Genomic DNA, 24345 nt, shown 5'->3' on the forward strand with positions numbered 1-24345 from the left:
TGTATCTGTTTGAAATTGCAATGGCTGTACCTTTACCATGTGGGTGGTCAGTATGGTTCCAAGAATAGATAGTTCCTAGCTTTTGAAGGTTGGAATTCAGCTGAAACCCTGTAGCTTTGATTTCATGCAGACAATAGAAGTCAAGCTTAACATTCCCATTATTAAGCCAGCCCTTAATGATCTATGATTTGATGGGATCAGTGAGGCCCTTGCAATTAAGGGTGAGACCTTTGATGTTGGGGCATTTCATTTCTTGCTATTTTGGAGGGTTTTGCTAGGGAAACTGATGCTCTGGCTGGGTCCTTTGAGGACTCCCTTTACCTCTTTGTGTTGACTGGGTGGGGTATTCTGTTCCTCTGCTTGGGTTATGAGGATGTCCAATGACTGCTCTAGAGAGGTTGAGAGTTGTTTTTTATAGCTTGGTCATGCTCTTCAAGATGCATTTCAAAGGTCAGATTCCTTACAGTCCTGTTTTGGAGCTTGGGAGCTCTGAATAGACTCTTCTTCTTGACAAGCCTCGCTGCTACTACATGATGGCATCAATACCCAAGCATTTGAAGATTCTTTTCCCTACACTCGGCTTTCCTCATCTCAACACCCATGATGTGTAGAGCCTACGGTCTTGTTGTAAGGCTTGGAACTCCCTCCTATGCTCCCAAGAGTTTTGGACAAGTGAACCTATCACATCAATATTAAGGAGGAGCTCCAACTGCTTCTTGATGGTGAATGCAGTTCCATCACCTACTAGCACAAAGGTTTCAGAATCTTTTGTCCCTACAATTTCTCCCAGGGCTACATTAAAGGACATTGGTTTCCCCTCCTGACATTACTCCAGAAATGCATGTCTCAAAGAAAATCTTGACATCTGCTATAAGTTCACGATGGAGCGGTTACCTATGTCTTTATCTTCCATAAGAGGTTCTATGGATATGTTATATTTAATTGTCGAACCTCAGCACGATCATATCAGAATTATGGTCCTCAAACCCTTCATTAAGGACTCTGTGGCTGAGGTGCCCATTGCCACAAGCAACATGGATACAAGCCCTTAAACGTTGCATTCTTGACCTAAACTTCCGTACCAATGGTAATGTGTCCTATCATATCCTTCTCACGCAACATGACTATGATAGGGGCACTCTATATGACTCTTACAAGAGTAGATGGGTGGAGATGTTCAACTACAAAGATCAATCAATAACAACCACATCATTCAAGGACTTCCAACATCATTGTCATTTGTACCGCAAAGCATGGCTTGATCCAGCAATATTTGGGTACAATTTGAAGAAGACCCTGTGGAAAAAAATAATTATAATAGCCTACCCTTCGTCTCCGACTTATTCCGAATCAAACCTGTTTGTGCATGGAGGAAGGATTTTGGCTACGTATACGAGCTACTCCAGGTTTCTTTGGAAGAGGAAAAGGAATCAAGGGTTCAAGATCCTCTTAAACTACAAAAATTTTTGAGCCCTAATTGAAGCACAAACACACATGTTGGATGGTCACAGATTGCAAGCACCCCTGCTGATGTTTGGGAAGACTATGAGTTAACTAATGTGAGGGTAAGTGAAAGATTCTCATCACACTACTTCTTTATGAGTGGTGGATTTTTCGGTATGACCACAGTGCAACATTACACTCCTCTAGCTAATATGTACATTGGGAAGTTTTTTGATACCATCGTGTATGACATCCAAGAGAACTCGTGACACCGCCTACCCAAGAGGACAACTAATGACAAGCTACTGCCCCAAGTCGACTATGTTGAGCATTGTGGACTCGAGCCCTCACTTGGTTGTAAGGTGTCATTTCAAGCTCGAGATCAACAAACTCACTGAGGCTAACTAATTGACTGTGAGACTTGAAGATAATAGTGGTACATTAACGGTGTGTCACATGCATTAAAAGTGTGTTTAAATGTGTGTAGTATTTTGGACGAATCTACAAGAAGACATATACATTATGAGTTGTTCATTGTCTGTCTCTCTGATCTACAGATTATAGTGTGTCAACATGCTACGTGTATTACTACAGAAGCGATACAAGGTACAAGTTGATGGTAACATGGAATAGCAACAACCACATTAGGAAAGTTCATGTCCATAATAACAATGTCTCATCAGGTTGTCATGTATATACAAGAGCAGCACAAGCCGGATTAACCTGCTAGTTGAAACTATATGAGCAGAGGTAAATGGACATTGTTAATATATCAATAAAAACATGTACACATCCAGATAGTTGCGTCCTTGTGAAACTAAGCATTTGACGCAGAAGGAGCAATTACACTAGGGGCTGCAATATTGGTAGCAAGGGAGACTTAAAAGGATGCATTACTAGCTCAATATTAGAATAGTCCATCTAGGGATTTGTTGTCAAACGTGATGTGAGCACTACAGTTTCAAAGAGCAATCTTGTGAGCAGTTGCTGCCCCTTGTTCTTCCATTACTGAAATAGAAACAGGATGGTGAAGAAAATATCCCTCGGGGCTGATGGTGGAGCCGTGGAAGCTTGCAAACTAACTGGCTTAGTGGCAGGAGCGTATTAAGGTGCTAGAATACCATGTTTTTCCAAAGCAGTCGTAGCGTTTGAAAGCAGTTGGGGAAGAAGCGAGCATCAATGGCGGGTGAAGCACCACCATTTTACGCATCAGAAAAAAACCTTGTTGCTCACGATGTGTGTGCGAGAGAGAGAGAGAGAGAGAGAGAGAGAGAGAGAGAGAGAGAGAGAGAGAGAGAGAGAGAGAGAGAGAGAGAGAGAGAGAGAGGAGGAGGAGGAGGAGAAGAAGATTGTTTAAACGGACGAGCTCACGCGACCCGCCTGTGGGTCTTGTTCGCTCTCTTTTTTTTTTCCGAGAAAAAGATCCTTCTATTAGTTAATGAAAACTGCCCATAGGGCTACAACCACCTCTACAAGAGAGGGCTACAACAAACATGATGGGGAGACTCTCCCAATGAAAAAACAGCATATATACAATGAGGCTAAATCAAGAGATGGGAGGAGGGAAGAGCCACACAGGTGGACGGTAGTGCCATCTGAGCACACCCTGGACTATGGTGTAGAAAGGTCCAAGGCGCCAGAGTCGAAGGAAAGCCTCGCGGAGCTCCCGCATGCGGTCGGAGCTGCCCTGTAGTCCCTCAAGCTGTCCTCTGAGAGTATGGATCATTTCTAGCCAAAAGTCACAAATAGTCTCTGCTGGTGGCACAGGGCGAGCCTCAAAGATGCGGAAACAGCGGGCCCGCCAGATGAACCAAAGTGTCAGGCCACTGATGAGCTCCCAACACTCCTCTCTCTCACTGCACCACTCCTGTGGAGTAAGCTCTGTGTAGCAGGCTGGAGTGTAGGTCGCGCTCCCTGTATCACTATCATCCTGCTGGTGGAAGATAGCTCAAACTGAAGTGCCGGGCCCGTGAGGGTGGACCAAGCCGCTGCCCCCCAAGTGTACTGTCGAGCCGTGGAGAGAGCAGGCATCAACCGAAGAACTCATAGCCACACCTGCTGGGCCAAGGGACATTCCCAAAGACAGTGACGCTGACTCTCCACCAAATGGTCACAAGCTGCACATGCGGCCGAGAGACCACTATGCACTAGCCAGCTTCCTACTGCTGTAGCTCTGTGTGCGACCAGCCACTGAAACAAGGTGACTCGCCTCGGCTGTTTGGAGTCCCACAACCTCTCCCAAAAGGCTTCCAAGAACTCGAATGTGAGACCCTCCTCCTGCCAATGACGTGCTGCAGCGGGGCAGGCCTCTCTCTGTGTTGCTAGTATATGATGTCCCAGTTGAACAGTGTACTGAAAGAACGGGATGCCTGGGTGGTCTGCAGAAGAGAAGGGGTCCCTCCATAGCCACTCACCAGGATCCCACTGTACTCGTGCCACTGGACAACACTCCCAAGCCCATAGCCTCCAGTGTCCGTCTAAGAGCTGCTGGGTTAGGGTCTATGACACAAGTCCTCCCACAGATGCCCACTACTCGGATCCTCTGAAAACAGCACTCTACTACCTGCGGGGCCTCTACTGCAACTCGTTGTAGTCGTCCCTCACCCTAAAGCTCGAAGAACAGGGCTGGGACAGTCTCTGAGCAGGCCCCGATTGAGATGAGAACCTCCAGTCGTGTGAAGGCTCCCATCCACCGGGGTGCTACTGGCTCGAGAGGCGTGAACCACTCAGCTGGAACTGACTCTGAGATGTCCTGACACATGCTCTGCACCCCTCTCATGCCCTGTAGCTGGAACCCCTGCACCTCCTCTGACAAACCTGCGAACTCTAGACAGTCACCTAGAGAGCGCATTGGACCTGCTGCCATGGGACCCCAGGAAACATGAGGCCGACTACCAACCAGGTGGCCTCTCTGAGTGCTAACCATGGGGTTCTAGACGAGGGGCTGCCATAGGCGCACCTCCGTGCAGAAGAAGAAGATTGTTTAAACGGACGAGCTCATGCAACCCGCCTGCGAGTCTCGTTCGCTCTTACCAAGCCGTCAATCCTATACAGTACGTCTCGTAAGAGCCGTCAATCCAAACTCTTACGTCTGCAATGGATGTTTCTTGCTTTTACCAACAAGCCAATCATATATAGTTTCTTTCTATCTTTATATATCTCCCAGAGAGGGTCTTTCACTTGCTTCATAATCTCTTCATTCTGTGCTCGACTCACACGGTAATGTTGCCGGTTCGGTGGTGTGCTTCCAGGTATCAGATCAATGGTATGATCTTCACGACGAGCAGGTGGTAACTCGCCTAGTAGGCCCTCTGAGAAGCAATCGGCGTGAGAGTTAAGAAAATCTTGGCGCTCTGTATAAGTTTAGACATATTTGTCCTATCCTTATCGCTCAATTCTTTCATAAAGATTGAGTAAACAAATAGACTGGATTTCATTAATTTAGAAATGGCTGAAATGGCCGAAGCCGATACAATAGAGACAGACTCGCCCTTCAGTTTAATATCAAGTACAATGGTTCTGCCCTTCTCTGTAGTCAATGTCGCTTTCCTCGCCCCATAATCGACCACGGTGTTGTTCTTGTGGTACAAGGGAATCCTTAAGAGAGCATCACAACCTTCCAAAGGCATTATAAAAAAGCCCTCATGCACCAAATACCCCTGACAATGCAACCAAAATTTTCCAATGACAGGTGGTAATGGCCACGTCCCTGCCGGGTCCCGATCTGGAGTGGTCTCGAGCCGCGCCGCCAAATCTGGTGAAATGAAGTTGGCCTTGGCTCCTCCACCAAAGAAGATTAGGGCCTCTTGATCTTTCACTTTGCCTCAAGCTCGGCAAAGTTCTGTACTCTCGTCCATGGTGTTGGCATCGATACCCACACAATCTGGAACCAGTCCTATTTTCATCTTGCCTTTTCTTCCACGTTCCTCAGTTGCTCTCGAACTCTCAGGCCTCTCGTCGTCCTTATCATTCTGTTCTTTCTACGCCTTTTTAGGGCACTTCGCGGAGATATGTCCGTGTTCCCCGCATCCAAACCACTTCCCCTCTCTGATGAAGCCAGCTCGCTCCTGAGGAGTAAGCTTGGGTCATGCATCCTTCTTCTCTGGGTTGCTCTTTCTCTTTCTACTTTCATTCCCAGAAGTCTGTTCGGCTCGTTGTGTCATGACCTCATCGGTGGGGTAGGTCAGACTGCCAGAGTGAATGGCAAAGCCCCGCTTCGCATGACTCATAAACTCCTGAATAGAAGCTGACTTTTGTTCTAAGCAGTGATCTCGGATCTCTGTAGGTAGACCCAAGGTGAGCCACTCAATCTGTTCTTTGAACGATATCTTCTTGAATGAAGAGGCGGGTAGAAAAGAGCTCCAAAATCTCTCACAGTAAGCATTCAATGTATCTCTCTTGGTCATCCGAAGATGGTTCCAAGCAGCTCGTATATCGCGTTCATACTCTTGCGTCAACCAAGAAGAAATAAAAAGCTTCTTAAATTTCAGCCATTTAGCTGGCGCAGCCTTGTTTAAAAGAAGCGTGGACAAGCAAGTGCGAGCATTCTCCTTAAAATAAGAGGGAGCTCTTCGAATCTTGGAGTGCTCTGAATAGCGTCCTCCCGCGAAGGCGATGTCAAACTGCTGTATAAAAGACAAAGCCTTCGAAGCATCTTTGTATCCTGAAAAAGTGTCAAATTTAATCGACTATCCACCTTCCTTAAACTCTCGGACTTTCTTGGTTTTTTTTTCCAGAAAGTCGTACTGGCTGGCTTTATAAAAATTCTTCTTGTTCGCATAAAATTTTCCATCATCAGAGCCTGAACTATCCGTAGACGGGTCCTCTGCACAACTGTCACTTACTGGGCGAGATTCAGACTTTCTTGCCTTTTTCTTGCCCTTTCTGAAGCGTTGTTTCTTGCTTCGCTTTTTACCTTTTCTGTCTTCTTCGCTCCAATCTGAAGAGCTAGAAGAACTGTCAGAAGAAGAAGAAGAAGAAGAACTGGGTACATCTTCAAATCAAACACGCTTCTTCTGTTTCTTAGCTTTGTCAAACGTCGACTCACGACCCAAATAACCCGAGAAGTCAGTGCCTTTCTTCTGCTTTTTTCCGTGCTTTTTGGCTTTCTTCTGCGTGTGAAAAAGTTGAGCAATCTGTGCACCAACCACCTCTTCTAATTCCTTCTCTGAATATTGCTTGCGGTGAAGGTTTCTTGAGAGCGGGTTTCGGGGCTGGTGTTTTGGTTTTCTGCCACTACGCATGCACTTCCTGAAAAGAAGTCTCGCTCATATATTTTGCCAATTTCGGGTCCTTCACAAAACTGAGAATCATCTTTGTTGCATCTTCAGTTCCCGCACTGGATTTCAACTTTTCTTTTGTCTGCCCACCTAAAGGTGTTATCTCTGTCGGATTCTGCAAGGGAACCCATGAGTAATCTAGAATTCTTTATGGCTTATGCCCTGTAAAACATAGTGACGATGGAGACGAGAGCGCGCATGCGTGATGTACGAAGGGTGGGAGTGCCTAATAACTCCAGGGTAGGGACACAAAGATTCTTTCACAAAAAACTACGTGTGCTACAAAAAGGATCGGATCCTCTGTAGAAGAAGAATCTTAAGTGCTCTGATACCACTGTAACCAGCTTGGACACTCCCAACCCGAAAATCAATAGCAACACACAAACAAATACTTCAAAATTATAGAACTTCAATTAAGAAAGAGAGAGAGGGTCGACACTGCCTGAAGTAGTACCGTGTTAAGAGGTATTGGCCCCAAAGTCTGGCGCCCCTTTCGGTATTTATATTTAATTAATCATTGCAAAGTACAAATCCCGAGGGACCTCTGCTCTCAGAATCTACGTCCGGGTGCCCTCAAAGTGAGGCCTCAGGGGCTCTTAAAAAGTTTACAAGGGATAACAAAAGAAAAGCCCCAAAACCTTCAAACTCAAGCAAATAGTCCCCAAAAGCATCTAGTCTAAAATCTGTCCCAAAAAGCACAAAGTGCAAATTACAGAAATCCGTAGAGGCTGCTGTCACAAATTGGTGACGTGGCGTGCCACAACACACACACAATTGCCTCCGGCTAGCAGCAGTCCCAGAACAGCGCAGAAATGCCGACATGACAGCCTCCGCGATTTGCGGTGCATTTCACGGAACGCTAGACACGTGGCAGGCTGTACGAACATCTACGAATTACGACGCTTTTTGCGGGCAGATTTGGTGTGCATTTAGAAACGTGCTTTATTCCACGCAAATTGGAGAAGAAGCTTTAAAGCCTTGCTTTAATTCCATAAGAGGGCTTGAGAGGGAAAATTGAAAGTTGCTTTATTTTAGGGGCAGCTTTTTATGGACAATTTTTGAAGTTTTTGGGGCTTTTGAGTTTCAGCTTTTGGGCTCTGCTTTTAGCATCCCTTTGTAACCTTTAAATACGCACGTTGGCCTCTCACAACTCAAAGCATCTGGACGCAGAGTCTGAGTTTGAGCACTTGCCCCCACTCTTGTACTTTGAACACATATTAATACAAAAAGAAATACCGATAGTGGCGCAATTCTTTGGGGCCAATATCTCTAGGCACGGAACTCCGCGGGGCTAATGTCGAATCAATTGTGAACTGTGAATTGTTTGAAGTGATTATTTGTGGTGTCGTGGTAGATTCTCGACTTGGAGTGTCCAAGTTTGTCACAGTGGTATCAGAGCATGGCCGATTTCTCTTCTACGAGAAATCTGATCCCTTTCTTTTCCGCGGCACTTATGGCTTCAGGCAGAGATCAAACAACTTCCTCCTCATCCCACAATGCGGAAAGAGATCACAACGAAGATTCACGCGAGGAGTATGGCCCGCCTCGGCCTACTCAGGCGGAGCTCGAAGAGATGAAGCGTCAATGATGATCGACGACGCAACAAAGATGATGTTCAATTTTGCGAAGGACCCAAAATTTGCAAAATATATGAGCGAGACCTCTTTCGATGAGGTGCATACGCAATGGAAGAAGACCACAGAGCCACCCCTCAAACCGGCTCTCAAGAAACCTCCTACGCCCAGGATGTACACAGAGCAAGAATTAGAACAGGTGGTTGATGCACGAATTGCTCAGCTTTTTGACGCACAAAACAAAGATAAAAAGCACGACAAAAAGCAGAAGAAAGGCCCTGAATTACTGGGTTATTTGGATCGTCAGTCGACATTTGAAAAGGCAAGAAAGCAGAAGAATCGTGTTCGATTTGAAGGAGTATCCAGTTCTTCTTCTTCTTCTTCTTCTGACAGTTCTTCTAGCTCATCTGACTCGATCGAAGAAGACAGAAAAGGCTAAATGCGAAGCAAATAGCAAAGCTTCAGAAAGGGCAAGAAAAAGGCAAAGAAGGCAAAATCTACCCCAGTGGTTGACAGTTCTACAGAGGACTCTTCTTCAGATAGTTCGGACTTTGATGACAGCATCTTTTACGCAAAGAAGAAGAATTTTTATAAAGCCAATCAATATGACTTTCTGGAAGACAAAAGCAAGAAAGTCCGAGAGTTTAAGGAAGGTGGACAGTCAATAAAATTTGACACTTTTCTGGTTATAGAGATGCTTTGAAGGCTTTGTATTTTATATAGCAGTTTGACATCGCTTTCTCTGGAGGGTGTTACTCAGAGCACTCTAAGATTCTGAGAGCTGCCTCTTACTTTAAGGGGAATGCTCAAACTTGGTGGTCCACGCTTCTATTAAACAAGACTGCGCCAGTTAAATGGCTGACATTCAAGAGGCTTTTTTTTTCTTCTTGGCTGACTCGAGAGTATGAACGTAATATACGAACTGCTTGGAACCATCTTCGGATGACCAAGAAGGATACAGTGGACGCTTACTGCGAGAGATTCAGGAGCTCTTTTCTACTTGGACACTCCAAGTCAAGAATCAATCATGACAACACCAAATAACCACTTCAAAACAATTCAGAGTTCATAATAGATTTGCACTGGCCTGGCAGAGTTCCGTGCCTAGAGATATTGGCCCCAAAGACTGGCGCCCCTTTCGGTATTTCTTTATGTATTAATCAGTTCAAACTACAAGAGAGCGGTTAGGGTTTCACTCTCAGACTCTACGCCCAGATGCTCTGCAGAGTGTGTGTCCAAACCGCTTATTTATTGTTTACAAGGGTTGCCAAAAGCAAAGCCCCAAAAGCTTCCAATCAAAAGCAAAGTGTTCTCTCTCTATCTCACACAAACACTCTTGAGTATTTTAAATAAAAATCAATGTAATTCTCTCTCTCTCTCTCTCTCTCTCTCTCTCTCTCTCTCTCTCTCTCTCTCTCTCTCTCTCTCTCTCTCTCTCTCTCTCTCCCCCCCCTTGCTATTGCGTAGAAAAAAAGCTCACGCCAAAAAGCCTGAAATTCCGCAGTAATTTACGGAAATTCTGCTGGCGCTTTTCACGGAAATTCAGCTGCTGCTTCTTAGGGTTAGGGTTAGGGTAAGGTCAGGGTAGATTTTAGGATTAGGGTTTAATGGCAAAAATTAGGGTTTGCAAGTTTTAGGGTTAGGGTTTCCAACAGTAGTCAAGCTTTCCTCTCGGGAAGACACGTCATCACTTTGTGACATACCCCCCTCTTGAAAGCAATGTGATCGCCCTCGATTATGCCTGCAAAACAGACAGAGGCCATAAACCGTCTTAGCAGACACTGACTGTTAGTACCTACGTACTAGGAACACACATCTAGCACATGTACCAAATTGACAGTCACATCACAGGACATCACAGGACATCACTAGACATCGCAGGACATCACATGACATTCAACATTCATTCGGATCTTAGACCATGATTTATCGGCAATGTAGCTAGCAATTGCATCTAGATCTAGTTGGGACCTCATCGATATCCGATTGACTAGCCCCTATTGCAACCATGTCTATTTGAGATCAATCAGACCAAAATGCTGCAGTCATTTTGTCTATCAGTTCCTGCACTTAAACGAGGTCTACCATCAGAGTTTACGCTACTTCTTGTCATAGAAACAGCTATCGGAAAAGCAGATGCGGTGGGCGAACATCTTGTCACAGTTTCACTTCCATATTGTCCATGTACAAGGACAATAGAATTTGGTGGAAGATGCTTTGTCTCGAAAGTCGTTGGTTTTGGCTATTTCCGTGATACATCATAGGAGCTTCGAGGATATGTCGATCAGTATGCCACAGATACAGGTTTTGCAAATGTTTTCACACGGATATGGGATGGGGAGATAGTAGCGGGATATTCCATTCGGGATGGCTACTTGATGAGAAAAACCATGTTGTCCGTTACACAGCCGTTGAGGGAAAAGGTTATGACTGAATGCCACTGTCCGCCTTTTACGGGTCACCGTGCCATTGCTACCACCTTGAAAGGGGTAGAGAGATACTTCTTTTGGCCGAGACTCGAGAAGGATGTGGACGAGTTTGTGCGCAGTTGCTTGGTATGCCAGAAGGTCAAGTTTGACAGGCATAAAGCACAGGGATTGTTACAGCCTTTGCCCATACCCACCCAAGTATTGCAACTGATTTCATTTTTTATCTCCCGAGAACACAGAGTGGTCACGATGGTATGTGCACTGTTACTGACAGATTTAGCATTTTATTCCAGTGAAGAAAACAGTCAAGCCTGATCACTTAGCGAGATTGTTTCTGGCCCAGATTTTCAGATTACATGGCATGCCCGAGACGATTTTCTTCGACAGGGACCCCAGATTCACAAGGTTGTTTTGGAAGGCAATTTGGGAGAACATTGGCACGCGGTTGCACTTCTCGTCATCTTTCCACCCGCAGACTGACGGACAGTCTAAGATTGCCAATTCAAAGGTTTAAGATTTATTGAAGTCTTATATCTCGGATCAGAAGACTCAATGGGAAAAGTATTTACCATTGGTGGAATTTGCCTACAACAACACGATACACTCTTCGATGGGGAAGGCGCCATTTGAGATTGTTGAAGGTGCTGCGAAGGTTCCACCCTTCCTAAGCACGAAAGATAAGATTTTTGAAGCTGATGAGTACTCGAGCGACTTAGACATGGCTTTTGCCAAAGTTCGCGAGGCTTTGCAAAAATCTCAAGAAAGACGGAAAAAGGCAGCAGATCGCCACTGAGTCGAGATTTGAAATTGAAGGAGGATGATTGCGTGCTCTTACGTTTTGAGAAGGCACGCCTGAAAAAGAAGAATAAAAAGGAGAGGCTCTTTCCAAAGCTTAGTATGAGATATTGCGGACCTTTCCAGCTCTACGAAAAGATCAATGATGTTTCCTTCAGACTGAAACTACCTGACACTTGGAGAATTCACAATGCATTTCATGTGAGTCTCTTGAAACCTTTTAAAGGTGATGTGTCTGAAGATGGGGAGCCTGATGAGCAACCCGAAGTGGAAGAAACCGAAGAGATCCTTGTTCCTGAACAGATTTTGGCACATAAGGATAGAAAGAATAAGGGTAAAGTACGAAGGCGGTTCTTGGTTAAATTCAAGAACTATCCTGCATTGAATGTGAAGTGGATGGAGGAGGAGGACCTAGCAGATACTCCTCAAATTGTGAAACTTTACCTTGAAGGTTTTGGTTTAGCATAGTCTATTCCAAATGGAAACCAGAATTGAGCTTGGCCGGAGATCTGGTGCAATGGGTTTGCAGAAGAGGGGAGTTACTCGGCTCCTTTGTCAATAAATGCCTTGATTTTAGAATACTAGAGTCACTGATCTCTCTTTTAGCTTCAAGGATATTGAGAGCCGACAGTATTCTGTTGTATGACTCTATGAAATGGAATTCCTGAATATGAAACTAATTTGTTCTTGACTTGTTTTTAAGTGCAGGAAGAGATAGACAAAATGATAGCAGCATTTTGGTCTGAATGATCTTGAATAGATATGGTTGCAATAGTGGTTAGTCAATGGGGCATCTACGAGGTCCTGAGTGGATCTAGATGCGATTGCTAACTGCATTGCCGATAAATCATGGTCTAAGATCCGAATGAATGTTGAATGTGATTTGTCATGTGATGTCCTCTGATATCATGTGATGTCATCTGATGTCAAGTGATGTCCTGTGATGTCATGTGATGTGACTGTTGATTGGTACATGTGCTAGATGTGTGTTCCTAGTGCGTCGGTACTAACAGTCAGTGTCTGCTAAGGCAGTTTATGGATTTTGTCTGTTTTGCAGGCGTAATCGAGGACGATTACAATGCTTTCAAGAGGGGGGTATGTCAAATACTAGTGACGTGGCATGCCACAACACACACACACTTACCTCCGGCAAGCAGCAGTCCAAGAACAGCGCAGAAATGCTGACGTGGCAGCCTCCACGATTTGCGGTGAATTTTCAGGAACGCTAGACACGTGGCAGGCTGTACAGATGCTTTTTGCAGGCAAATTTAGCGTGCTTTTAGGGACCTGCTTTATTACACACAAATTGGAGAATAAGCTTTTAAGCCTTGCTTTGATTCCATAAGAGGGCTTGGAAGGGAAAATTGAAAGTTGCTTTATTTTAGGGGCAACTTTTGATGGACAGTTTTTGAAGCTTTTGGGGCTTTTTATTTTCAGCTTTTGGGCTCTGCTTTTAGCATCCCTTTGTAACCTTTAAATACGCGGGTTGGCCTCTCACAACTTAGAGCATCTGGGTGTAGAGTCTGAGTGTGAGCACCTGCATGCACTCTTGTACTTTGAACACAGATTAATAGAAAAAGAAATACCAAAAGGGGCGCCAGTCTTTGGGGCCAATATCTCTAGGCACGGAACTCCGTTGGGCTAGTGTCGAATCAATTGTTAATTGTGAACTGTTGGAAATGATTATTTGTGGTGTCGTGGTAGATTCTCGACTTGGAGTGTCCAAGTCTGTTACAGCTGCCACGTAAGCATGTCTGCGCGTAAGTATGCTACATTACATATGTCATTGCACAATGTACTATGAGATTCGGGGCCGTTTCCACTGCTTATTCAGAGAGGGTTTTGGTGCTTTCTCTAGGGTCATGAGTTATAAGGATCAGAGATGTCTTGGGCTATATCTACTTGAGTTACACAGATATAGAGACACTTTACTGGGGAGAGCTAGAGAGATACAGTCCCAGAGACAGATTACAAATTTCTTTTCACTAGATATGGGACAGCCAGAGGAGCAGCCATCACTGTAGAGCTTAGCCCACACTCATTCGACCACTACCGGCACTCCCATTGACCGAGCACTGGAGCTACGGAGATCCAGACGGCCACAATCGAGGAGAGAGGCTACACAGGATCGACGGAGACTACAGTAGAGAATTAGAGCCATACTCTCGACATCCAGAGTGCAGATGAAGATGGATTTCTAGTAGTAGTAGTATTTTTGTTCTAGTCTTTTTGTACCCAGGCATGGTATCAGATTCACAATTTAGTAACAGTTTGGCCTCATAGGTCATTTTGGCCTTTTGAAAACGTTAATATAACATCTCATTTCATTTCATCTCTCTCTCTCTCCCCTCCCCCCCCCCCCCCCCCCCCCCGCCCTCTCTCTCTCTCTCTCTCTCTCTCTCTCTCTCTCTCTCTCTCTCTCTCTCTCTCTCTCTCTCTCTCTCTCTCTCTCTCTCTCTCTCTCTCTCTCTCTCTCTCTCTCTCTCTCTCTCTCTCTCTCTCTCTCTCTCTCTCTCTCTCTGTCCTTTTGATGGAATGCAGAGGCAGTTAGATGTAGTACATAAATTCGCGGAGGACAGTGGACTGTCAATAAATTTGGGTAAAACCAAAGTTATGGTGTTTAACACCACACCGCAGTGGGTTAGGAGATCGGCACCTACATTTGCATATGGCCAGGATACAGTAGAGTACACATGCATACACATACCTTGGTGTGGTATTTACAGGATCGAAGTTCACTCTTAAGAAAGCAGCGGATGCTAGATTGTCCAGAGCCTCTGCGGCCTTGGGAGGGTTGGAGAGGATGTGTTCACAAGTGCACTTTCAGAAACCACAAACAAAACTTTGGCTCTTTGATACTGTGGTGGCTTTGGCTATGCTTTATGGGGTCCAGATTTGGGGACCATCTGTGGATCAGGATAATTGTAAGTCAATGGAGAGACCTTTGGTATCTATGATTTCCCGAATGATTAGAGCCAAGGCCTCCGTACCACACGCGATTACCCGAGCGGAACTAGCTGCCCCTCCGATAGAAATTGAAGCTCTTACCAGATCAGTGTCCTTTATACATGGTTTATGGGATACAGATAATTGCCGATATACTAGATTGGCCCTCGAATCCTCTCGACAATTAGCAATGAAAGGAGATACATCATGCTGGTATGCGCAACTGTCCTCGTGGTTTCAAAGACACGGGTTCAGTATGGAAAGATTACCCCCCTTCCAATACTCTCTTGAGGCTCCATCACTGGCAATCACACGAGCTGAGATTTATAAAATCATCCGCCAGGATCTTATACAATTGGACACTAAGAGGACATGGGTAGACCCTACACAAGAATTGGGCACGAAGATGGCCGACTACAAAGAAAACTTTCTACAGCTATCTGAAGATGGTTTTGTGATTTGCCCGAGCTACATGGATACCCACCTGTCTCATGGTTTGAGATGTGCTATTGGTCAGATTCGTACATCCTCACCCCAGCTGGAAATTGAATTTGGCAGATTTAGGGGAATCCCACCTGAGAGCAGAATTTGCAAGTTATGCCGAATGGAGCCGGAGACAAAATTACACTACATATGCCATTGCACCATATACTATGAGATACATGGGTGTTTCCATTGCCTATTTAAAGAAGGCTTTGGACCTCTAGATAGAATCATGCAATACCAAGATCAAAGGTGCTTAGGCCTGTACCTACTGGAACTACATCGGCACAGGGATAATCTAATGAGAAGACAAAGAGCACTACAGCCTCAGAGGCAGATCACAGATTTCTTCGGATTGAGAGAAGCAAGAATGGAAGGAGAAGCAAGAGGCCAGCAGCGAGCACAAAGGAGTACCCACATTCATACCAAAGGCACCCTCATTGACAGGGCAATTGAGCTTAGGAAATCGAGACGACCACGACCGAGATGCAAAAGCACACTTCACCGGAGGAGACTACAACAAAGGATTAGAAGCATTCTAGCCAGACACCCAGAATGCTCCTAAGAAGTTTATCTAATACTTTGTATTTAGTTTTTCTCATTTATTTTCACACTTTCACACTTTTCAGGCATTGTAACAGATTCACCACTTTTGTATCAGTTTGGTCTCATAGGTCACTCTGGCCTTTTGAAGACGTTAATATAACATTTCATTTCATTTCTCTCTCTCTCTCTCTCTCTCTCTCTCTCTCTCTCTCTCTCTCTCTCTCTCTCTCTCTCTCTCTCTCTCTCTCTCCACTCCAAGCCATCATCGAGGAGGGCAGATCTCATGGGAGACGGATCTATTGTAGCTTTGTGGACTACCGCAAAGCCTTTGACACAGTACCTGGAGCTAGATTGATGCACAGACTACAGGAGATTGGAGTACCCACAGTGCTCATTTGGGGAATCATGGCATTGTACAGATTAGTAGTTGGGCATGTACGCACCCCTGAGGTACTATCTACACCGGTTCACTCCACTATTGGGGTGAAGCAGGGTTTCCCGCTCTCTCCTACTCTATTCGGTATGTATGTAGATGAGGTTTCTGACTACATTGAGAGCGATGGTGATAGAGGTGCACAGCTGGCAGGGACATGGATCCCATTTTTGTTATAAGCTAATGATACAATGTAACATTTAATGGCCTGATAACTTATGTGTAGCGGAAATTAGCATGAACATAGTGGGCATTTCATTAGAGTAGATTCCTAATGAGAATTACAAGAGTGCTTGGGTGGAGAGAGCAACAAAAAGCATAACACCTAGTTAGATAGCATCGACAATACTTTCAAAAGAGAGAGCAATTAAGCTATTGACAACAGTTGAGGACCGGATTTTCATGGAGCCGGTCCCCCCTCCAAAAGGCTTTGTATTATGGTTTCTCCCATCAAGAGAGACATTGTACAATACAATTCTTTGTGTTCCTTCAAGACTAGCTAGTGCAATGAAGATGGAAACTTCATGCACTAAGCAAAACACTTAACAAACACAACTTGAATTATCCCCGTTCTCAGACCCAAGACCTCACACACCTTCGAAGATGGTGAGAGCTAGCAGGGTATGAGAGTAGATTGAGAGGGAGAAGGAGAATCTTATGAGAAAGATGTACATCTCCTCACATAATCACTCATATGTAGCATAGCTTAGCTTAGTAATTAGCTTGGTAGAGGAGATGAGCATGCATTGAAGCTTGGCTCTTGGTTGGATTTGCATCCACATGCCAAGAGAGTGTTGATGTAGGCTTCTATCTCACAAGCTTGGAGTAGGTGATGAGTTCTCCATTAAAGCTTGGGAAGAGATAGTCTTCTCTTTCTTCACACATGAGCTTGTGTGATAATGCCTTGCAAAAATCAGCCCCCTCTCTCTCTTGGGCGAGCCCTCTTGCTAAATGCTCTTCCTGAAGCCTCATTGGCCCTCCCCAAGTCAAGCCAATTACAATTAAGCAGCATAAGTGATAGCCTTCTGACATGTGTCCCCCTTTCCCCTTTTGTGAGAGCTTTAGGTAATTAAATAATTAAACTAAACTCTCATTGGACCCCTTTGCCTCCTGGCCAATAGGAATCAGGCAAGCCATGGGGCTCCTGAATGCTCATTGGACCCCTTGGGAGACTGCCCAATAGTCTTCTAGGAGACTTAATTCTCATTGGTTTCTTTTAGTAGATGTTTTTAAATTAATTAAACTAGATTTACTCTAGCTTAATTTTCATTGGTCCACTTCAAGGGTCATCCAATAGAAATTGGGCACACCTTGTGGGCATCTGGCCTAGGGAGCTGACATGTGTCCCTCATTCCCTTTGTGTAAAGGGAGCCTTTGCGTGTGTGTGTGTGGCTTTCTCTCTCATCCCCTACCTTTAGGTCTCGCCCCCTCCCATGTAGGTATGTGCAAAGACTTTTAGGGCACACACAAAGTATCCAATTTTCCCTAGGGTTGACCTTTGGACACAACCTTTGAATTTTGGAAGCTTAGCATTTTGGAAGTCTTAATGGGCTGAACCTTAGGGTCTTTTTAGCCCATTGTTGCACATGGCTCTTTTGCAGATGGCCCCCCCTTTGGATTCCTATTTTCCCTCCTTTGGATCCCTACTGTGGCCAGTCTGCTAGCTTAACCAATATTCTAGCTCTTTCTCCCCTGGCCTTCCCCACATTAAATGATCAGTTTAATATGAGAAAATCATTTAGGATAATTAGATATTGATTATTATGACATTACCTCTCTCTTGAAATCATAGTCGTCCTCGACTATGGTGTAGAGAAGATAAAGCATGTTCATGAGTCCTTTTCTTACCGGGTAGAGGATCCCTATGTTACCCTACGACATCATTCCACAATGGATGACTAGTCCATTTGGCGCTTGAGAGCCTGAGGCTGCCGCAAGCATGTCTGCACATTAGTCCTATCAATCTTCCATAGTAGAGTGACAAGTTCTACTTGGTGTTTGGGAGACGTCGTCTCCACAAACTTGATCTAAGCATGCATACTACTTCATTTTTGTGCACAAATCAAGAAAAAGAGAGTTTTATAAGACAAAAATTTTGTTCATTTGCTTACTCTTGGGAAGCATTGTAAGCATTGACAAAGTTTAGGTTATCCTTTAATTGTATGCCTTGCATCCATCTAGCATCTTCAAAAGGATAATTCTTAAACTTAATAAGATATCGTCGGATAGTCTTACCGCCTCTTAGTACCTTGTCTTCATGTCGGAGAATGGACTCGGGCTGCAGCACCTCTTCTTGGTCCTCGATCTCCGGTGGGTCTTCAATAGTTGGTTCTTGAGGTGGCTCTCCTTTGTAAGGCTTTAATAGGCTCACATGAAAAGCATTGTGTATGAGCCAATGATTGGGCAACTTGAGTTGATAGGCCATCTCATTGATTGGCCTAAGAATCTGAAAGGGACCATAATACCTTTTTGCTAGTTTAGCATAGTACTTTTGGTGACCCGTAGGATTCTTGCCCGTTGTGTGCCTTAATCGAGCCTTGGGAAACTTTAACAAGACCCAATCGTTTTCTTTAAAGGCTTGGGCTCTTCTGTGCTTGTCAGCAGCAGCCTTTTGCCTTTGCTGTGAGATAGAGATAGCATCCTTAATCTTTTGGAAAGATTCTTGTAGGTCTCGGCTATACTCATCTGCAGCGAAGATCTTCCCATGTACCTTAAGTAGCAAGGGACTTTTTGATCTTCCCTCAATTACCTCAAAAGGCGCTTTTCCAGTGGAAGTATGTACAGTGTTATTGTAAGCATACTCCACTAAGGGTAAGTACTTCTCCCATTGGGATCTTTGATCTACTTCCGTTACATAGGCTTTTAGTAGATCGAGAATGGTTAGGTTAGCTATTTCACTTTGGCCATCAGTTTGTGGATGATAGGCCGAAGAGAAGTTTAGCCTTGTTCCTAAATTCTCAAAGAGACCCTTCCAGAAATTACTGGTCATTCTAGGATCTCTATCCGACACTATGGACATGGGCAAGCCATGGTACTTGAAAATTTTTGAAATAAAGAGGGTTGCCATTTGATGGGCTTTGATACTCTTTTTGACAGGTATAAAATGAGCTTGTTTACTAAACCTGTCTACTATCATCCATATTCCCATATTCCCATGGATAGACTTAGGCAATCCAAAGATAAAATCCATGGATATGCTCTCCCATGGTGAATTAGGGATTGGCAAGGGTTGAAGCAATCCAAGTTGCTTCCCTCTATCAAATTTTGTCTTTTGGCATACCACACATTTGGAAACATACTCTTGTATGCTCACTTTCATGGTAGGCCAATAGAAATATGTTTCAATTCCCTTCAAGGTAGACTGAATCCCTCTATGCCCCGCATAAGGTGGAGCATGAGATTCATACATTACTTTCTCACGTAGTGAGTTAGTAACGCATAGTCTATTGCCATAGAGAAGATAACCATCTTGTAAAGTAAATGGTTCTTCTTTCTTCCCTAATGCAAGGGCTGAAATCACATCTCTAAAATCGGGATCAATAGCATACTCATCTATCATTGAAGATAGATCATTGTGAGTTGCTATGGAAACCGCATTCACTCTTGGCCGTCTTGAGAGTGCATCAGCTACTTGATTATTCTTGCCAGCAATGTAAGCAATATGAAAATGAAATTTCGAAAGGAAATTTGCCCACCTCATTTGTTTGTCGGAGAGCTTGGTCTGTGTCATGAAGTATTGAAGACTTTGTTGATCCGTTCGCAGAATGAAAGGAGTCCCCAATAAATAGTGCTTCCATGAGTCTAAGGCATGTAGAACTGCAAGGAGTTCTTTTTCGTATATGCCTAGAGCTTCCTCAACAGGGTGGAGCCTTCGACTCTCATAGCCTATGGCGTGCCCTTCTTGGAGCAAAACAGCTCCAAGGCAATCACCACAAGCATCGCATTGGACCTCAAATGGTTTTGAGAGATCTGGTAGTGTAAGCACAGGTTGAGAGATAAGCTTTTCTTTAAGCTTTTCGAAAGCATTGTTCTCCTTAGCAGACCATGTATACCTAACGCTTTTCTTTGTTAGGTCATGTAATGGTCCCGCAATTTGTGAGAACTTTTCTATGAAGCGTCTATAGTATGCACACATACCTATAAAGCTTCTTAGTTCATGAAGATTCCTTGGTTTAGGCCATCCTTTTATTACCTCTAACTTGGATGGATCCATTTGGATGCCATCTTGAGAGATAATGTGACCTAAATACTGAATCTCTTGCAAGAAAAATTCACTTTTCTTTCGATTAACATAAAGTTTATTCTCTCTTAAAACTTGAAATATTACCTGGAGGTGTTGCTTGTGTTCCTCCAATGAATTAGAGTAGATGATAATATCATCAAAGAACACTCCAGTGAAGGTTCGATGAGGCCTGAACAGCTTCTCCATCAAGCGGTTGAATGTGGCTGGTGCATTGGTCAAGCCAAAAGGCATGACAATGTATTCGTAAAGACCAAATGTAGTACGAAATGCGGTCTTTACAATGTCTTGATCAACTATCCTTATTTGATGATAGCCACTTTTTAGGTCAATCCTACTGAAGTAGGTCGATCCTTGTAGCTTATCAAATAGGTCTTCTACCCGTGGAACGGGAAACCTATTCTTGATAGTGATCCTATTTAGTGCTCTATAGTCGACACACATACGATATGTGCCGTCTTTCTTTTGCACTAATAGCACAGGTGAGCAAAATGGAGATGAGCTTGGCCTAACCATACCCTTCTCAACTAACTCATGCACTTGCCGCATAATCTCCTCTTGTTGAGCTTGAGAAACTCTATAAGGAGGTTTGTTAGGCGGTGAACTTCCTGGAAGAAGTTCAATTGCATGGTCATCATTACCTCGTTTAGGAGGTAGCTCACAAGGGATGTCGTCAATAAAAACATCTTGAAACCCCTTGAGAAAATTGGATAACTCTAATTCCTTTTGGTTGCTTTTATTTTCTTTTGCTAAAGCATTAGGTTCATTTTGAGAGTCTTTAACAAAAATCATGTACACGGAAATAGAGCTCTTTATTGACTTGTTGAAAGCTGGTGTATGTACAATGGGGATGGTGTTACCCATTTCCTTAGCATCTATATACATGTCTTTTTCCTGAACTTAAAGGAGATTCTCCTTTCAGGAAATTTAACATCGGCAGCCAGGCGGTCAAACCATGGTGCCCCTAAGATTACATCCTCATGCTTAAGAGGAGAGATAAAAAAGTCCTCTTTGTCCACATAGCCTTGGACATGAAGCCTCAATTTCCCAATTAAGGGAGTGACTGAAGCTTCTTGCCCCTTGAAGGCACTGTCTGCGGATAGGACATCTCCCATCTCGTAGGATTGTATTCCTAGCTTGGTGGCCAACTCTATAGATATAAAATTGTGAGTAGAACCAGGGTCAAAGAGAATAAAAGCATCATGTTCTCTTACCTTTCCCCAAGCATGGCATAGAGAAGATCCTTTGTGGTGAGTTTGGTGAGTCTCCTCCTCTTGGATTTCAACCAAGGAAGCTCTAGGAGGATCTTGGCGGTTGTTCTTTTGGGGACAAGCGCGGTACGCATGCCCTTGTTTGCCGCACTTGAAACACCGGTTATCCTTACGATAACGCTCAAGCGCTTCAGGAGAGAGTTTATTCTTACCTTTGTAAACTCCCTTCTCTTTAGCTTTGTTGGAGTTGCCCTTAGGAGACTTTTGGACATTGTCCTTCCCCTTAGGCTTATTATTTCTTTTTGCCCCCGTTTGGAAATTGATTCGAGAGGTGACCATAGTGTGGTGTATTACCGCCGATATGGTAAGTGGTATTTGGGAGTTGACATACTCCGCCATTTCTTCGGTTAAGCCCGCACAAAATTGTTGCTTTTGCTCTCCAAAATCCAACTTTTTGAAGACAGTGGCTTTGAGTTGTAGGTCCCAAAACTTGTCTACATATTTGTGGATAGATTCATTGGGAGAGAGCTTTAAGCTTCGCCATTCGGTGAGTACTTTGTCTTTGGCATCGGTGGCCAAAAACTACTTCATAATGGAAGCTCTTAAAGCTTTCCATGTTCGTGGAGCTTCACCGTTGGCTCGTAGGCTAGACAACCATTTTCTGGCGGACTTTTGAAAGTGCATAGCTACATGGCGTGGCTTAGAGGACTCCGTGAAGCCCTCATCTCCAAACGCCGCATCGAATTGTTGGATAAAGGCCAAGACTTTGTCCGTAGCACCAAAGGTACCATCATAGGTAAGGAAAGAGATTCTCTTCCCTCTCTCTTTGAATTTCTTCAACTTGGACGACCTCTTCCATGCCACATAGGATTTCCTATGACCTCTTCTTTTTGATGGTTCAAAGGTTGCACCATCACTTTCTTCAGAAGGTGAAGAATTTGAAGAAGGTGGAGAAGAGGGTGACCTCTTTCTCGCCTTTTTCTTGTCTTGATCTTTGTCGTCTTCACCATAGCTTTCATAAGAGGAAGAGGATGAAGAAGATGGAGAAGAGGGTGTCCTCTTTCTCGCCTTTTTCTTCTCTTGCTTTTTATCATCCCTCTTTGAATTATGGCGTGGAGAAGAGTGTGATGGTCTTCTCCGCTTTGGTGGTGATGGAGAGCGTTTAGCCCGCCGTCTTCGTGGAGCCATCTCCGCCGAGGTGGCGGGAGACTCGCTTCTTTCTCGTTCCTTCGGTGGAGGCTCTTGAGTTCTCCTTTGGGAAGGAGATGCATCATCAAGAAGTAAATTCTTGAGCCCTTCATATGGATTCTCTTCTTCTTCCCGAATCGGAGAGAGACCTCTTTTGGTAGTCTCACAAGGAGGCTTCCTAGGTGTTCTCTCGTCATGGTGATGAGCTTGGAGAATCCCGTGAGCACGGAGCTGCCGTTGCACTTCACTTTGGAGAGATGGATTGCCCATGGCTTGTTGAAGCCTAGAAACAAGATAGTTAACAAGCATTGAAGCATCATTAGTAGCTTGCTCATGAGCAAAATCAAAGTTATCAACATTAATTTCACTCTCTTTACTATTGTCAGCCATTCTAACAACTTTTAGGTGTAAACTTTTTAGGTGTACTTTGGCACTTCAAGCCCTAGTTGCTACTCCTCTTTACCCCTTTAGAAAAAGCACTCAAGCTACTGTACCCGGCTCTCGAATACCATTAATTGCAAGGAATAGAAGAGAGGGTCTTTCGACACCAAAACAGCACCGGCTCCTGTCAAGCTTCTAATAGCTCAATAGTGGCCGTAGGCAAGCCCCGTAGGACTCCACTATTAAGACCATAGCTCTCGACGGTGATGCCCCGTTAACTGCACGAAGGCAGGCGCACTGCAAAGCTGAAAAATCCCTATTCTACTTACTCACAGGCAATTAATAATACCAACCATCTGTAGCTAGCTTGAGGACCTCCCTTCTTGAGCAAGAAAAGAGAAACCTTGAGCTCTGATACCAATGTAACATTTAATGGCCTAATAACTTATGTGTAGCGGAAATTAGCATGAACATAGTGGGCATTTCATTAGAGTAGATTCCTAATGAGAATTACAAGAGTGCTTGGGTGGAGAGAGCAACAAAAAGCATAACACCTAGTTAGATAGCATCGACAATACTTTCAAAAGAGAGAGAAATTAAGCTATTGACAACAGTTGAGGACCGGATTTGCATGGAGCCGGTCCCCCCTCCAAAAGGCTTTGTATTATGGTTTCTCCCATCAAGAGAGACATTGTACAATACAATTCTTTGTGTTCCTTCAAGACTAGCTAGTGCAATGAAGATGGAAACTTCATGCACTAAGCAAAACACTTAACAAACACAACTTGAATTATCCCCGTTCTCAGACCCAAGACCTCACACACCTTCGAAGATGGTGAGAGCTAGCAGGGTATGAGAGTAGATTGAGAGGAAGAAGGAGTATCTTACGAGAAAGATGTACATCTCCTCACATAATCACTCATATTAGCATAGCTTAGCTTAGTAATTAGCTTGGTAGAGGAGATGAGCATGCATTGAAGCTTGGCTCTTGGTTGGATTTGCATCCACATGCCAAGAGAGTGTTGATGTAGGCTTCTATCTCACAAGCTTGGAGTAGGTGATGAGTTCTCCATTAAAGCTTGGGAAGAGATAGTCTTCTCTTCTTCACACATGAGCTTGTGTGTAATGCCTTGCAAAAATCAGCCCCCCTCTCTCTTGGGCGAGCCCTCTTGCTAATTGCTCTTCCTGAGCCTCATTGGCCCTCCCCAAGTCAAGCCAATTACATTAAGCAGCATAAGTGATAGCCTTCTGACATGTGTCCCCCTTTCCCCTTTTGTGAGAGCTTTAGGTAATTAAATAATTAAACTAAACTCTCATTGGACCCCTTTGCCTCCTGGCCAATAGGAATCAGGCAAGCCATGGGGCTCCTGAATGCTCATTGGACCCCTTGGGAGACT

General features: G+C 44.3%; 1 pseudogene; it reads left to right on the forward strand.

The window, feature by feature from the left end:
* The first annotated feature begins 881 nt into the window (after positions 1 to 881).
* Positions 882 to 1481, forward strand: LOC147438642 (uncharacterized; annotated as a pseudogene).
* Positions 1482 to 24345: the final 22864 nt, after the last annotated feature.

Source organism: Adiantum capillus-veneris, chromosome 16 (assembly GCF_014529385.1).
Source record: "Adiantum capillus-veneris isolate H3 chromosome 16, ASM1452938v2, whole genome shotgun sequence".
Lineage (NCBI taxonomy): Eukaryota > Viridiplantae > Streptophyta > Polypodiopsida > Polypodiales > Pteridaceae > Adiantum > Adiantum capillus-veneris.